The following is a 17136-nucleotide window of genomic DNA, read 5'->3' on the forward strand; positions in this document are numbered from 1 at the left end:
ATGCATCTTTCAGGACACGATTCAACCCAGAACAGTCTCCCACTCTTTTCTCCAGCTGCCTGTGCACTTGTAAGATGGCTGTGTAGGATCATGGCCACAGCGAGGTGGGGTGTGGGATATTTGAGTCAAATGAGCTGCTAGAATTTGAATCTACAACCTTGACTTGGCAGGACTCACAAAGTGGATGTACCTTATCATTGTGGGTTATTTACACCTTTATTCCCCATGTATAAAAGCATGAGAAGTACCAGAGTATCTTTAGTCCACACACCCCTGCCAGGCACTACTCCAGCCCCTGGCCGTGGGCCTCAAATACAAATTCCTCCTCCACCCTCATCCTCCCTCCTGGGTGACTGAGAATCGTGATGGTGGGAGGCGTTTGGAGACTAACATAGCCAGACAGAGACTTTCCATTTTGGAATTAGGAATCTAAGTGTTGCAATAGGACCAGAGGTTCTAACTTTGCAGGAAACCTTCGCAGAAGCAAATGTGACCCAGTTCAGATCCCCCCCACCTGCTTTCAGACTGTGTCTGGGTGAGTGTCTGGGAGAATGGGAGGTAACCCTTCTCCCTTGGTGGATTGGTCCAGTAATTGCTGGAGTGAAAGAGCTGCGCATAGTCCGAGAGTGACCAGCATATTTCAATGGTCAGTTCATGGAGGCTGTAACTATGAAAGTTGCTTATGAGATGTAACTGTGTAAATGGAAGCTCTAGGGATGGTCACTGTGTCATTAAACATGCAGGCACAGAAGAGATGTTCCATTTCGGGGGCTCAGGATTCCCAGGGGTAGTTTCTGAGTGGAGGAAGCCTCTCCAGTCCTCACACGGGATGCCTCCTCTGGGTTTGCTGCTGGGGACAGAGGCCTTTGGACTGTGCCTCACGGCAAGGGCATGGCTGTGCAACTCCTATCAGCTCCAGGGTAACTGTGGTCTCCGTGTCAACTCTTCGGAGCACATAGCTGGCCGAATGCCTTCTCATGTCACCATACACGCAGAGCCCGCCTCCTGAGTGCCGTGTTGGTTAGGGAGGCCCTTCTCTTGGATTCCAGCCAGCCACAGCTCCCCCCACCCCCCTCCAACCTTTTCCAACTCCACCCTCCTCTCAAGAGCCCCGCTCTTTCTCCAAAGGGCCACAGCAAACCTTTGGGTCCTTCCAAGGGAGCAGATGCCTGATTTTTTCCAGTCTTGAGAAGAGAATACCTGACTCTTGGACACTAATCTGCCTTTTTCCTGATGCCAGCTACCACCCAATGCATACATTTGATATAAATGATTTACTGAGGGGAAAAAACAAAAACTTCCACCTAGGTGAGCAGGAAAAGGAGTGAAACAAGGGAGGGAAACTGAAGAAACCTACCTGCCACCCTCGTGTATCTTTTCACGTGTGTGTATAGAATGTTGTGTTCATTCAGTCAGGAGATGCTGGGCTCCTGCTGTGTGCCAAGCACTGTGCTTAGCCCTGAGGGGGTTGTGCAAATGAATCAGACACGAATCCTGCCCTGATGGATTTTAGGGGGAGCTCAGATATTTGCATAAGAGAGTAATTTCAGGGCAGAAAGCGTTGTTTATTATTAGAGCAGAATGGAGATCGTGCTGTGTTTGGATCTGGCTGGGAGACTCAAGGAAGGCTTCCTGGAAGAAGTGGCATTGCAGGCCTTTGCAGAAGAGGTGGGATTTGAACCAGTGGAAATGGGCATGGGGGAAGGGAGAGCAGTCCAGCATGAAGGCGGCATGGGTCGCTCTGGAGTTGGGGTGGAGGATGGGCATGAGGCATTCAGCGTCCTTCTCCATCTAGAGAGTAAGGCAGCTCAGGGCTGTCGCAAACACACGTGATGCTCCAGGCCCCGTGTTGCGTTTGTGCATCTGTGCTACATGCTGTAGTATCTGTGTTCTCATTCAGCGTCCAGTCTTGTCATGTACCTGAATTACACACCTGGATCATAGCCTGAGCACACCTCCCAATGGGTGGCGGACCAGGAAAGGAGGACTTGTTTGTAGTTCTGTGAAAACTTTCTGCCTGAATGGATTCATGTGACATTTCAAGGGAGCACAGGGAAGGCCCTTTTTATTTGTTCTGTCCCTGGGACCGGACACATTGATAGCTCTTTTATAGGCTCTGCAGGGGAGGGAATGGCCTGGCCGTAGGAGTTTCATCTTTGTTAGCTTGAAGGGGCTTTTTAGAAAATGCCCCCGCAGACAGGCCACATCTGGAGCCAGCAGCCCGCCCCTGGGCTGGGGCATTAAACCTACAATCTGATGAAGACAGTCAATTCTCCCCCTGTGCGGCCAGCTGGTTTCCCGGCTGAACACTCACACCTAAACTCCGCTGCCAAGAGGGCGGATCCGGCAGCCACTTTATTGACCATATAAAAAACAGAGTGGGGGAGTGGAGCAGAGCCGGGCTTGGGTTTTACTGCCAGTAATTGCTTGTGCTGTCCCTGTCCTTGAACAGTTCTTGATGTAAATAGCTGTCTCTGGGAGCAGAGTCTGGGTCAAGCCGGGGTAAATGCCTGCCTGCCTCATTATGGGCAGACTCTCCGTGTGCCTGGCAGGGGCAAAGGGCTTGTACTTCTCAGTGCTGGGGGCGCGGGGACAGACGCCTCACTTCAGAGCTGGGGTGGGGGCTCTGCCCAGCCACCAATTACCTGGCACCCCCTCCCACCACTTCTGGGCTTGGCTGCCTTGCCCACGCCTACCAGAGTCGTCTCAGATATTGGTCAAGAAATAAGGTATATGGGGGTGCCTGGTTGGCTCAGTTGGTTAAGGGACTGACTCTTGATTTCTGCTTGGGTCATCATCTCATGGCTCAGGGGAAAGGGCCTGTACCTGGGATGGGTGACCGCGGCTTGGGATTCTCTCTCTCCATCTCTCTCTTCCCCTACCCCCCCTCTTTCAAAATAAATAAAAATTAAAAAAAAAAAAGAGCATCTCGGTGGTTTGGTTGGTTAAGTATCCAACTTTTGGTTTTGGCTCAGGTCATGATCTGAGGGTCTTCAGATCCAGCCCCAGTCCAGCTTGGGATTCTCTCTTCCTCTCTCTTTGCCCCTCCCCTGCTCTCTCTCTCTCTCAAATAAATAAACATTAAAAAAAAAAAAGAAATGTATATGGAAAACTGACCTCAGTGCCTTCTTATACCTGTCCCAGCACACAGTCCCTGCCCCCCACCTCAACACCTGCTGCTTTCCTGGATCGTGAATTCCCAGAGAGAAGGCACTTCCTGCCCCTCCTTCTGTGTGGTGCCCGACATAACTTGGGTGCAATATGTGTTCATCAAACGTGAGGTGAGAGAGAACCTGGGAAATGCTAGTCAGGGACCTCCTCGGCGCTCAGACTCTTCCACTTAGCGCTGACATGTTTTTGAGCCTTAGTTTCCTCATCTGCGAAATGAAAATAACAGGATCCACCTGGGTGGCATGGTAAGCATTAGCCAGTATGCTTCGTAAAAATTGCTAGGAAGTGCTTTTATTGCCTTCCATCTACTTGCTAAAAGATACAGTCTGAGACACAGAAGAACTGCTGGTCCCGAGGTCAGGCCACCATTTCCTGGCTGTAAGGCCTAAAGGATGTCCCCACCCCTCGGTGGGCCTCAGTTTCCTCATCTATAACACTACGGAGTTAAGAAAAATGGCATGTGAGGTCCTTTCTAGCCCTATTTGTGGTTCTAATTAAATCATTAAGCGCCTGTCACCCACATCCTGAGTCACCAGTCACGGCGCACATAATCCCAAATAGTGGCTAAAGCAAAGGTCATTTTTATTTGATTTTCAAACGCTTTGCTTATTTTGTGGTAGATTGTACCCTCCATGCTGCATTTTGCTTCTGCAAATACTGAAGGTTGTTTGCATCTCGTGATGCACAGCACTCTTGCATCTCTTGAGCACAGCGAAGGTTGTGGACAGGGAAGGGGTGATGGCATGCCCTCAGGGGACAGAGGTCAGTCCCTCTGGCCCATTGAGTCTGGAAGAGGCCCTTCCCCCACCCCCTCCTATATTGCTTTGTGGAAGAGGGGAGATTTCGGGATGAGTGAAAATAGGGACCGTGAGGAGCAGAATTAATTGCCAAAAGGACAGGATCTGCGGTTCAACTTTCTATGTCTGAATCTCCACTATACCACCTACCGTTCCGGGTCTCAGTTTCCTTATCCATAAAATGGGGCTGGTGGTGATGGTATCTACCTCAGGGCTGTTGTGAGGATTAAATAAAACACAACACTCGAAGAGTAGGTGGCACATCACCTGGCAGTAATGCTGTTGTTGATTATGCTTACGGCTGGGGGGCATTGTTTAGGGGAGGCATGGCATAGGTGCAGACTGGGATTGGAATTGGGGGGCCCAGACACTGGGGAGAGATGCAGTATGACCTGGGAGGGAGGGAGGAAGGGGGAAGGATGGCTGACCATAACAGGTGGGTGTGGGCCGGGAGGAGGACCCTGGCTCAGAACAACGGGTGAGGGGGTCCCCAGAAGGAGGATGACCAAGGAAGGGAGACCATGAGGCCTCTGAGGTCTGTCTTCTGAGCACTTTCCTTCGATTATGTCTTCTAAGCAGTCATATCAGGTGGTTTTAGCCTTTTGTTGTCGTTGTTATAAAAATCGCAGCCAAATGAGGTCTGTGTCTGGGCCAGCCAGGGTCCCCCAGAAACCCCACCAGCCAAGAGGGACTAGAACTTGGCTCTCCAGCCCCAAGACTGTGTCACTGCCACTCTGATGCTGATGCTTGGCTACCCAAAAATCACACACCTCAGGAAATTTATTTTCTCTGTCTGACCTGAGACCTCCATGCATTTCTTGAGGTGAAGGTTAAACCCCCAGGGAAGAGAGATTTCACGAGGCCTGTAATTCTTCTCCACCAGCCTCGTCAGCTCCTCAGGTACAAGCTGCGGGAGAGCTCAGGTCTGAAGACTTAGAAGGAAGTATGTTTCCACCAGGGGCCTGAGCTGACAGTTCCTTTCCCCTGGAGAGGCTGGCAGGCCTTGCCTATTCAGGGACTTCTCAGCAGGTGCCCTCGGCTTGTCCCTCTACCCTGGCCTGGCAGGGAGGCCTTGGAGGGGAGACGTGATGAGGTCTATGGCTTTCTCCAACATTCTCTGTGCCAGTGAGATAGATGAGTTCTCGTCTCCAGAGCACATACTGCCCCACCTCCCTGCTTCCCCCCCACTTCCCTCCCGCCTGCCTGGGAACACTCAGAGCCCCTATCCACCTACTCACAACCCCCAGACCCCTGCTGACCAGAGAGGGAGAGAGAGCTTGAGTTTGCAGCCTGGCCAGGAGAAGGCTTCTGGATGAGTCATTTGCTGTCCTTGACTTTGCAAAGCATGTACAGAAGAACGGACAGTAACCAGCTGTTCTCCATGCCTGTGAAGGAATGAGCAAGTGAAATTGGGTTTAAATAAAAGCAGACACAACTATATGTGTGTATGTAAAATTGACCATCAGATGATGAACTACAGAATTGACTCTGTGGACCTTCCAGAAGGAGAATAGCATTTGGGGTTGGAAGAGCCAGGGACCTTGCGTCTCCCAGCCTGTGCCTTCATTTGTACAAAATAAGAATACTTTGCCCCACATAGGCTGCAGGGCCGCTATGACCCCAAAGGAGATAGCATGTGTCCCAGCTTTCTGTCAACCATGAACGCAACAAATGTCAGTTGTCATGCTGTTAATAATGCCAGGCATAATGGTTGCTTGCATTGAGAATGGTTTAGAAGGTCACTGACCTGAAGACAGAAGACTGGGCCAGGTGAGCCCTTGGGGTCCCTCTGATTCTAGCATCACTCTCTGTGTCCCTCTGCCTTTGTTATCAGAGGGGATGGGGCTGCTGGGAAACAAAGGAGGAAATGAGAGCGTCTGGTGGAAAGGGCCTGAGGTATCTAATCTTTGGGGCTTAGAGGCTGTGATTGAAAATGGCCAGGGCATCAAGATTCCTCCTATCTAGACATCAGTGCTCCTCGGCCCCTCCCTTCCCTCAGACTTTCCAGCAGGAGACAGGAAGGGCCCCTGCCATTCAGACATGTCCTCAGATGGTACCAGAAGCTTCCCCCATCCTTGATCCAGGGAGATTGCATTGTGGTGTCTGCCCTGGTCCAGGCACCTTTCCCTGACCAGGCGTTGCTTCCTGGGCATTGGCAATTGGCAGTGTTAGTGATCGCAGAGTAATGTGCCTCATCCATCCGCGGGGCTGTCTGCTGATGGGGTGCCCTCTGTACTCCAACCCCGGAGTCCCAGCTCTGCACACAGACCTGGTGTCTGGATTCCTGTCGTTCATCCTAGCCACTGGCCTCTGCCCTCCTGCTTGGGGACTGGGTCATTCCACAGCAAAATAAGAAACTAGGGGCACAAACCCAAGATTACAGGTATAGCCTAAGAATGGACCTTTATATTTTAAAATCAGGTATTTAGTGAGCACATGCTATGTGTCCTGCACTGTGCCTGGATCTGAGAGCGACACAGAAATGTGAGACATCGTCTTCGTCCTTGGAGATCCCGCAGGAGAGTAGGAAGACAGCATTTATTTCTGACTTCTGTAGAAGCTTCAGTGAAGAAAAACATAATGATGTGATCAAATATATCTTAGTAACGTTAATAAGCAGTGTTTATTAAGTGTGCAGTAGGTATGTGTTAGGCACTTTACATGTATTCTTTCTTTTCATCCTATAATAATCCTATAAAGTATGTGGGCATTGTTATTAGCTCTATTTTACAGATAAGGAAACGGATATTCAAAGACATTACAAAAACTTGCCAGACATGGTTGAGAATGCTTGTTTCCCACACCCTTATCAACAAAGCAGATTGTCAAACTTCAGGATTTTTGCCTGAGAGTTGAAAAAACAGTACCTCATGGTAGTTTAAATTTGCACTTCTGTTATGATGACTGACATGTGGCTTTTCTTCATATGCTTTATAGTATTTAGATTTTCCTCTTCTGTGACCTCTTTTCATATCCTTGTCCATTCTAAAAATTGGAATTTTTTTTTCTGATCAATTTCTAGAAGCCACTTTTTGTTTATATAAATACAGATAAATATCTTCCCATTTTGTCATTTGTCTATTAATCTTGAATATGTTGTCTTTACAGAACTTTTTTTATATAACCAAAAATTTATTTTTGGAATAAATCCAGCTTCTGGATTCCAGATTAGTTAAGAAGGGCTTCCTGTGGTCTCTTTAGGTAATAAATTGTGTTAAATATGGGGGATTGGACATTGGTATCTATTTCTCATTTCTTCTTGAAAACCCAATGAAATGATAGTAGAGGTTTTGTTTTGTTTTGTTTTGTTTTGTTTTGCAGTAGGAAACATTTTATTCCCAGGTGCTAAGCAGCCCTGTGGCCACCAGCCAAGAGCATCTAGACTGGGCAAGGCCAGTCCTCATGGCCCAGCCCTGGGAGGCAGGGACTGGCAGTCTGGGTTTGTTCCAGAAGGGTTTTGGCAGAGACAGAAGCATGCGGGACAAGGAGGGGTTACTCCTTCAGGAATCTCAGGCACTTGTTAGCTGGCATGTCCACCGTCTTCTCCAGGAGCAGGCCACTGGCTTGGCCCAGGTCCTCCGGGAGGACCGTGTCTGAAGTCCCTACTCCAGGCTCCTGCATCTAAGGGCTAGTTCAGAATCTTTGTTACTTTGTAGAGTGATCTTCCCGTTGGTTTCATAGGGCCAGTAGGTGATCAGCGGCACCATGGGTTTCAGCAGGTGCCCTGCTGCTCTGAAGAGCCCCTTGGTGCAGTTCGGGGGGCTGATGTGGATCACACTGATGCCAAGCAGCAGGTCCAGTGACCGTGGCAGGATCCCGCCCCATTGCTCCCAATCCCGGGTCATGTCCAGGTATAGCAGGGCCATCACATGGGATGGCCCTGAGCCTGAGTGGTGGCAGAGGTTCTGCTGTCCAGGCAGCGCTGGTCCATGGCTGCCACTCGGTGTGGGGGTGGGGGGGAGGCCTGCGTGAAGTGGACCCTGAGCTGGTCAGGGCCCAAGGCCACCTTGTGCCCATGGACACCACACACGCACAGGATGGGCTCCTTGTTCCTCTTGGCAGCCGCTGTCACCAGCAGTGCAGCCGGCCTGCCAGCAGCGTAGTCGGACCTAGTGAAGTGTGTGTGTGTGTGTGTGTGTGTGTGTGTGTGTGTGTGTGTTTTAAAGATAGAAACCTACAAGGACAAATAAATTGAGAGAAGAGAAAGTAGCAGATAAGTAGTTTCAACAGATTTTTTTGCAGATGGAAGGTGGATGGAGGAATGGTAAATGCTGTAGGAAAGTGAAGAAACCCACAGCCCAGATGCAAACATGCAAGGGTGAAAAAGGAACCTTCTCTTTCTCTCAAAACTCAAGAAAAACTCTGGCCTTAGAGAGGGGGAAGAAAGGGATACAGCAGCTAAAACTAGGAATGGGGGGGTGGTGGTTTAAAGTTTTGATCTGATGTCTAAGATCTCTACCTCATGCAACCAGGTGACTCCAGAGCTAATGCAGGGATCAAACGAAGGACATAAAATATATGTATCCCTGAAATAAAGTAGGATTCTATAAAAGAAATAATCAAAATATGAGCAAGAACTTTTGCACCTTAAAACACAGGGCAGCAGAAAATTTAAAACATAATAATTTTGGAAGATAAAATCAAAGAAATCTTTCAAAAGGTAAAAAGACAAAAAGAAAAAAGGGGGAGGGGTGATAAAATTGAAACATCAGTCCTACATTTTGGTTCATAGGAGTTCCAGAAAGAAAGAAGATAAAAATTGAGGAGAGAAAAGCTGTCAAAGAAGATAATGTAAGGACACTTTTCAGAGTTGAAGAGCAAAAATCCTCAGGTTGCCAGTCATCAAGTGTCCAGCTCTTTGAATAAAGAAAAATCACATAAAAGCATATCATTGGGAAATCCCGGAGCTTCAGGGGGTTAAAAATAAAAGGCCTAAAAACTTCCAAAGGATGTTTGGGGTGCCTGGGTGGCTCAGTTGGTTGAGCGTCAGACTTTGGTTCAGGTCATGATCACGCCGTTCATGAGTTCAAGCCCCGTGTCAGGCTCTGTGCTGACAGCTCAGAGCCTGGAGCCTGCTTCAGATTCTGTGTCTCCCTCTCTTTCTGTCCCTCCCCTGCTCATGCTCTCTCTCTCTCTCAAAAATAAATAAACATTAAAAAAAATTAAAACTGTCATAGGGATGTAATTGTTTACATGCAAAAGATTAGGTGTCAGAGTACCTATCTCAATAGTAACACTGACATACTTTCAAAATTCTGTTGGAAAAATATTTCATCCCAGAATTCTGTATCCAAACTATTAGTCAAGAGTGAAGATAAAGACATTTTTAGGAATTCATGGATGCATATTATTTTCAGCGCATTTTTCTTGGAGAACCACTGTAGGGTTTGCTCCTATGAAATGAGAAGGAGACTAAGAGAAAATAGCAGTTGTAGCACAACAGTGGTGGGGGGGCGGGGAGATCCTGAGCCTGGAAAGCAGCCAGACCAGATGAGAGCAAGGGGACAGAGGGTTCCAGAAATGGTATCTGTAGGGGAGAAAAAGTGGAACTGGTTATTTAGAAATATAGAATATATTATTAATGGACATAGTATAGAGGTATCAGAATGTATGAAATAGTGAAAGGTTCATGGACAACCAGGCTGATTTTTTAAAAATTGAGATAATAATTAACTCCAGGTAAAAAGAAAAGTTGTGTATATAAATATAAATATTTATATTTATATATAAATTTATATTTATTTATTTGTGTATATATAATATATACATTGTGTGCATGCGTGTGTGTGTGTGTGTGTGTGTGCATATATACATATCTTGTCCAAGCATAAATTGCAGAGCCAAAATTCAAAGCTGAAGCTGTCTGATCCCAAAGTTGGTGCCTTGCAATCTTATAGGGTAACTGTGTGTAGAGTAACTGTGTGACCTTAGTAAGCCGCCTCCTGGGCTTCAGTTTCCTCACCTATAAAGTAAATAGGCTACACAAGAAAACACAAACCATACATGAAATGATAGAAAAATTTGATCATGTCAAAGTGAAAAATGTTGGTATGACAAAAGAGAGCATAAAAAACGATTAAAAAACAAAACTATGGACTAGGACGGCAGTTAGCAAACTGGCCTGACTCAAATTCGGCCCACCACTTGCTTTTATAAATAAAGTTTTAATGGAACACAGCCACTCCCATTCACTTATGTTTTGTCTGGCTGTTCTTGCACTACAAAGGTGGAGTTGAGCAGTTTTGACAGAGATGGTATCGTGGGCCTCCAAAAGTAGAAAATATTTATGATTTGTCCCTTTACAGAAAAGGTTTGCCAACCCCTAAACTGGGAGATTTTCAAAATGTATGTAAACAGCAAGAAATTAAGACCAAAATATATAAAGTAACTTGACAAATCGATATGAAAAAGACAAAAGAGAACACAGGATTAAGGTGGGAAAGAAAGGCAGTAGATGGTGATGTTGATCTCCAGGCAGAGTGCCTCTGAAGGAACCGGGGGTTCCTGGGCACAGATAGTCTCCAGACCCCAGCCTGGGACCTCACACACATGTGGCCACAGAACCCTGGTGAGGGAGTGAGGCTTCCCCTGGGCACTGCCCACCTGCTGCAGGGACTGTGGCAGGGATTTGTGAGTCCTGCCAGCGGGCAGTGGGGAGTCTGCTCCTCGTTTTAAGGACAGCAGTGCTTTGCTCATTCCCTGCTCAGAGCTTCTGTAAGCCTCTCGCTTGTCACTCCCAGTGCCCTTGGGAGAGAGTCTAATTGTTGCAACCATTGTATATAAAAAGATATGTCCTGAGAGCAATACCTTCGGTGGCTTGTTGCTTTCCAATTTGCCTTAATTGGCTCGCGTGTTGGCTGGCTGATTTTCAAGGGGCAGCAGGAAGAGAACTCCTCCTTAGTGGGAGGGGGCACTGGGGCCATCAGCTCCCTGTTCATGCTTTTTCAGCCAATTTAGCTTAATCCTGGGAGCCAGCCACCGAGGAGTGGCTGAATTCTTGGCAGCTGGGCGGGAGAGAAGCAAAATTAACCTGGGTTTGTGAGCTCATACCTTAGGTTCAAATATGCTCTATTTATCAGCCAAATAAACTCTGAGCATCAGTGCCTACTTACAAAATAAATGGTAATAGTTATAGTCCAAGCACCAAGTACACTCATCTGGTAAGGTTGACATTTTTGTTTTATCCAGGAAAAAAGCATGCATAAAATGTCCATTGGTGAAATAGTTTTGACATGTCATGGCAAGTTGGGAATGGGGTGGGAGGAGCAGAGAGCAGTGCCCGGGAACTTGGGGATCCTGCCAGCGCGGGCAGTGACACTTCCACCACCACCACCAGGCAGACCACTCTGGTTCCACTTCTCTCCTTTCATTATGCAGTGACTTCCCTGCATACCTGAGGACCAGCCTACCCAGGCCTGAGGGGTTCCATTCCTGCCCCTAAGACAGCTCATTTAAGCTTCTCCTGTTCAGAGCAGGGCTCTGTCTTGGCCATTCTTAGGCTCACAGGACGAAGATCGTCATCTGCCAGGCTTCATCTGGGCAGCTCTGTGTCCACATGCCCACGTCTGAGCTCCTGTGGTCTGGGTGGCGGGACTGCCCTTCCCACTGAATCGGTGACCCAGGGGGGCCACATTCACTGATCATCAGGTGGTGCCATGAGCTGTGTACACCTTAGATCTCATTTAATTCACACACCCACCCTGGGGGGCACATTGCTCTCTCTATACCAGGTACAAGAATGACACAGAGAGACCAGCTTTGGAGAGGAGAAGGTCCACAGCATAGAGACAGAGCTTGCAGGCAGACATCTGGCCTGGAGACTCAAGCTTACCTTCCATGTGTCTGTTACATAGGCTGGGAGGTGAGAATGGGGAAAGGAAAGTGACTCCCACTTTCAAGTCCCTGTTTTCTTCTCCCTGGTGAGAATCCAGGAGGAGGAAGGGCCTCGAAGGGTCTGCAGGCTGGATGGCAGGCAGGTGCCATAGCCCACAGGCTCCAGTTTCAGACAAGGCTGAGCTTGGCCCCTCTCTCACTGTGTACCCTCTCTCGACCTCAGCCTGCTCATCTGTGTAACGGGATTACAAGAGTGGCCACCCCGTGGGGTTGTTGGGATTCACTGAAATAATGTGTGCAAAGTGTTTAGGACAGCACCTGATGGACAGGGAGAGCACAGCGCCTGGCGGCCACTGTCATTTTCAAATGATTCTGGGCCCCCTCTGTGGGTGCAGCCCTGGCTTGCTCCCTTCCGTGGTTTTGATACTTGAGTGCTCACTTCTCTGCCACGTCTTGTCTGCCCTTTCTCTTGCTGTTTCTTATTTCACCCTCCCTGTGAGGCCCTTCTGCAAGGGCTGCTTCTCTTTCTCTTCTGCCTTCTGTCCATCTTGTCCTGTTCTGTTCTGTCTGTTCCCCTTTTAGGGACTCTGTCCCTCTCAGAAGCCCGGTTCCCCTGGAACAGAGCAGGCATCCTCATGACAATTTCTCCTGCTTCCACCGGATCCCATGGCCCCTTTCTTGCCCCCTGGGGATCTCCATAGCCTTGGGGGGGGTTCAGAACAGACCAGTGGGACCGGTTTTGTTGCACTTTTGTCACCTCTGCCCTATGTCCCCCAGAAAGCCAGGGATCCTGCAGCATCCCTGCTTCAAGTCCGTGGGCGAGCATAGGCATGGGATGGAAGGAAAGATGGTCCAGATGTTCAGCTTCTGGGGCAACTCAAATGCCAAAAGTTGTTCCTGGAGTGAAAGCTTCGTCATAGAAACGCTGAGAAACTGAAGGCCAGATTCTGCAGCCCGACAGCTCAGCCTTCCTTTGTTGTATTGGATTCGGGAGCAATTTCTGCCATCTGTATATGGAAATAAGGAGATACAATCCGTAAGCTGTCTCTCTGAGTGCCATGTGCTTACGATGGTCTCGTGTGAAAAAAGTCACAGAGAGAAGGGGGTGGAAGTGGTGTAGCCACTTGATAGGCAGCACAAAGCCCTTAAATGTTGCACTGGCTGCGTCCTGGCAGGAAATTGCCTCTCCCAGAGGCACCGATGTGGTTGACCCCACCTGGTGTGGGGGCATGGCTGATGGGACAAGAGGGTGCTTGGCCTATGGGAGATTGCACGGCCAGGTCCAGCATAGATCCGCAGGCTAGGAGGAGGGCAAAGTCCCTCCCTCCACGTGGGTGAGTGGCAGCGGCACGAGTGTGCAGTCTGCTCGGTCAGGCTGGAGCTTTATGTGAGTGTGCAGCTGGGGAGACAAGTTATTGCACTTGCTCCGTAGGAGTGAGGAGTCGTCTGGGATTGAAAACACACATCCCGTGTCTGCACTTGGTAAAAGGGCCTTGTGGGGTTGCAACAGACGTGGGTGGGTGCATACTCCTGAGGGCTGAATTGCCTTCTCAGCTCTCAGGCTTGGAGCCTGGTCCCACCTGGTAGGGAGGCAGCACTGGGTGTGGGTAACTGACATTGGTCATACTTTACCATTATCTCATTAACCCTCAAGGGCTTTCAGTGCTCATCCCGGGATAAGCAAGCGCAAGTAGGTATCTTGCCCACGTTCCCTGTGTTCAGTCACCAGCAAAGTCCTGTTAGCCCCAGGTGCTCAGCTCTCTCCAGAGCCCTGGAGACCTCCCCAGGGCCGCTTTCTGAGCCCTTCCCAAGGCTCCTTTGCTCTGGAATCTGCAGAGATCCCAGCCCTGGTGGCAGAGCTTGAATATCAGCCAGCTTGGGCTCTGGTCACAGTTCTGTAGACTAATTGAGTAAACAACGAAGGACCTAACCCCTCTGAGCCAGAGTCCTGCATCTTTGAACGAGGGGTAATAATAGTTCCAACCTCATGGGCCTGCAGTTGGGAGTTAGATAAGGCATGTAAACGCTTAGCACTGGAACTGGCTCAGGCAACGGCTGTGAGTCACACAGGCCACAGCTGGGCAGGGGGTGATTCATCCAAAGACCGGGTGTTTCTAAGACAGATTTGGGTGAAAATCTGTGTCCTCCTCCCCTGCACAGACCTTGTGCCTACTGTTTTCTGGAAGCTTTAGGAACAACAGATCCTCTGAATGATGGTAATAGACTGAGCAGAGAGGAGGAAAGAAGGGGACCCCCAGTCCTTGTAGCGAAGAGAACCAAGAGAAAATCAAGGCCTTGACGAGCCCTTACAGGCTCCAGAGAGAGGAGCCAAGGTGCTAGTGACACTGGCAAAGGTGACATTAGCCAGGGCCCCCAGCCAGCCCCCACAGGCAGTCTGTGGTGAATAAAACAGACCATGAACACCAGGTGGGGACTCAGTCCTCTCCTTCCCATGCACTGCTCCGTTTCAACTTAAACTTTTTCCCCCTTGGCTCCTCTCCCTGCTGCACTGAGGATCCAGTTGGGAAAACAGAAACTACAACCACACTAATTGTTAAGAGAAGACTTAAATCAGGGAATTGGTGTTAAAGGCTGAAAAAGGGAAAAGATGTTAAGGACGCCCAGAGACTAAGAACTAGAAGAAGCAGGGGCGCCTGGGTGGCTGTTGTTTGAGCGCCAGACTTTGGCTCGGGTCATGATCTTACGGTTCGTGGGTTCGAGCCCCTCCTCAGACTCTGTGCTGACAGCTCAGAGCCTGGAGCCTGCTTCAGGTTCTGCGTCTCCCTCTCTCTCTGCCCCCCTCCCCTGCTCACACTCTGTCTCTCTCTCTCAAAATTAAACAAACATTAAAAATAATTAAAAACGAAAAGAACTAGAAGCTGCAGCAGCTCTCCCACAGATGGGAACACAGAGAGAGGCATTATCACATCCAAGGAGGCTGGAGGAGGCCTCCGGTTTCCTCGAGGGGCACTCTGTGCTGCTAGTGTTCACACCTCCAAGGAGAGGCGCTGTGTCCCTGGTGCCAAGACATCCGAGACACCCCCCTTGTCTCAGCTTGTCCCCCAGCTCTGGAGCTGGGACCTGGTTTGGGGGTGCGCAGGGGGTGAGGAGCGCCACGGAGGTGTGCTCTGACCAGCACGTGCACAGGGGGGCTACTGCTGGTGCCCCGGGGAGCAAGCAGAGCTTGCTTGGGGAACGCCACAAGGGGCCTCTGGGGGGTGGGGCTCAACTGACCACTGCTGATCGCACAGGAAGTACAGGAACTGCGAGCAGGGAGGAGGCTTCTTCCCTCCTCCCCCTGCCTTGCAGTCCTGCCGGGGCCCCTGCCACGGGCAGAACCTAACTAGAAGCCAGCTGCCCAGGGAGCCTGGGAAACGTGGGTGGCCAGCTCCCAGCTCCAGCACCTCCAAACAGAGTATGGAGGGTGGATTTGATGCCGATTATCAATAAGTAAATAACTGAGGCCTACAGCATGCGCGCGCACACACACACACACACATACACACACACGCACACGCACCCTGGAGTGTGCTGTCTCCTTTTAGCCTCATGGTGTTCCCCAAGAGATCTAGTAAAGGGTATTATTGCCAAGTGATAAAGACAAAACCAAAGACCAGAGAAGTTCATTGATCTGCCCAAGTCAGACAGTCAATCACCAAATAGTCATGGAATATCCGTAGGATGCCAGGCATTGTTGTAGCTCCGGGGCCACAACAGTGAGCAAGACAGAGCCTGCCTCAGCAAGGACGCTGGTATTGTAGCTGGTGGTGTGGGGATAGTGGGAGTGGGGAGACGATCAAAGCACACTGGAAGACAGGTAGGCACACCAATAATCTTAGGCACCGAAAACAAATGCTGAGCGCAGTGTGAACACGTCAGGTGCTATGGGGGGGGCAGGGGTTAGGAGAGGTCGACGCCCCAGGGGATAGAAATAGCAGCTGAATACCAAGAACCCAAGTGCATGGCCAGTGGCCATTCCAAGTCACCCTCACCTCTGCAAACTGGGAGCTGTGCCCCTCCCCCACCCTGCTCCCAGTGGGAAAGTTCTTCGTGCAGAGCAGCGAGTCTGTGGGCACCTCTGAGTGGCTGCTGTGGCGAGACCAGGTAAGGGGAGCACAGGGTTTGAGCCGTCGGAGGCAGGGCCGGGGCCTCAGCTCAGGAACCAGTGGTTGGCCTCTCCCAGGGGCAGAGTGGTAGTGGCCCAGCCCGTGCCCCAGTCCATGGCTGAGGAAGGGGGCAGTGGCAGCCAGTCCAGCTTCAGCTTGGTAGGGATTGTGAGAATATGATGGAGGCACACGGGGTCTAAACCACCTCATGGACTCATAGGAGAGGAAAGGCAATGGACTGTCACTTCCCAAGGGGAAGTCTCTTTTGTTTTCTTTACATGCGGACCAACCACCTCATGCGTATTATCTGTCTGCCCGTATTCAGTAGACACTGCATAAAGACTTTGTGAATGGCTGATCAGAGCTGTCTCCTCATGGAATGAGGTTTTGTAGAGAGTGTCCTCTCTCCTTATGACAGAGCATGAGGCTTAGGGCTACAGCGAGGAATTCAGGTTAGGTATCACGAAGGAAGTCCTGAGCGGGGGGAAGCTCGGCTTGCTCTCCTGACGGGCAGGGGCACTGCCCCACTCCAGGGTTGATTCACGTGGTTTGTCTGGTGTCAGAGAACTGGGCCCCTTTCCAGCTCTGGGATCTGGGGCCTACAGCTGCAGACCCATAGCTGAGTTTCTTCCTAACAGGAGGAGGGGACCTGGCATGGCTGTGCTCCCCACCAGTGTTCCTCCTGCAGGCAGAGGGCTCAGACAGCACAGACATAAATACCAGAGGGCCAGGAAGAGCTATTTTTGTCTTCAGATCCAGTGCCTCAAGGCCTCTGCCCAGGATGGGACTCCGGACTGGGGAGGGGGACCGTGATGCCTGGTGCCCAGGAGGGAAACACAGAGCAAAAAAGAGTGGGTGTGGCTGGTGAGGGGCTCTGTGTGTACGCATAGAGCTGGGGCCAGCTCTCCAGACGAGCCCACATGCTTCGTTCAGGGGGCTGTGCTGGCAGCTCCTGAGGGGGCACAGGCATCTGGGGGCTCATCAGAGAGAACTGGCCCTCACTCGGACATTGTCCCAGACCATGTCCTGCCTCTGCCCACCCTGGTGTGAGACACTTCACTGTGCAGACAATTCTGATGATACCTCTGTAGTTTAGATGTGACTGAGACGCTGTGGACACCTCACGGAGGGCAGAACCGACAAGCTTCCTTGACGGTAGAACAGCTGCACCCAGTGAGCAGTGGGGCCCCCCTGGACTCCTGGACTCGATGGTGTTGAGATTCAGCATC

General features: G+C 50.2%; 1 protein-coding gene and 1 pseudogene across 3 annotated transcripts in view; one reads left to right on the forward strand and one right to left on the reverse strand.

Moving 5' to 3' along the window:
- Window positions 1-17136, forward strand: part of KCNH1 (potassium voltage-gated channel subfamily H member 1) — a 390176-nt gene that overhangs the window by 350641 nt on the left and 22399 nt on the right. The window lies entirely within an intron of this gene.
- LOC131496286 (methyltransferase-like 26) lies at window positions 7343-7899 on the reverse strand (annotated as a pseudogene).

The sequence above is a fragment of the Neofelis nebulosa genome, chromosome 15 (genome assembly GCF_028018385.1).
Source record: "Neofelis nebulosa isolate mNeoNeb1 chromosome 15, mNeoNeb1.pri, whole genome shotgun sequence".
NCBI lineage: Eukaryota > Metazoa > Chordata > Mammalia > Carnivora > Felidae > Neofelis > Neofelis nebulosa.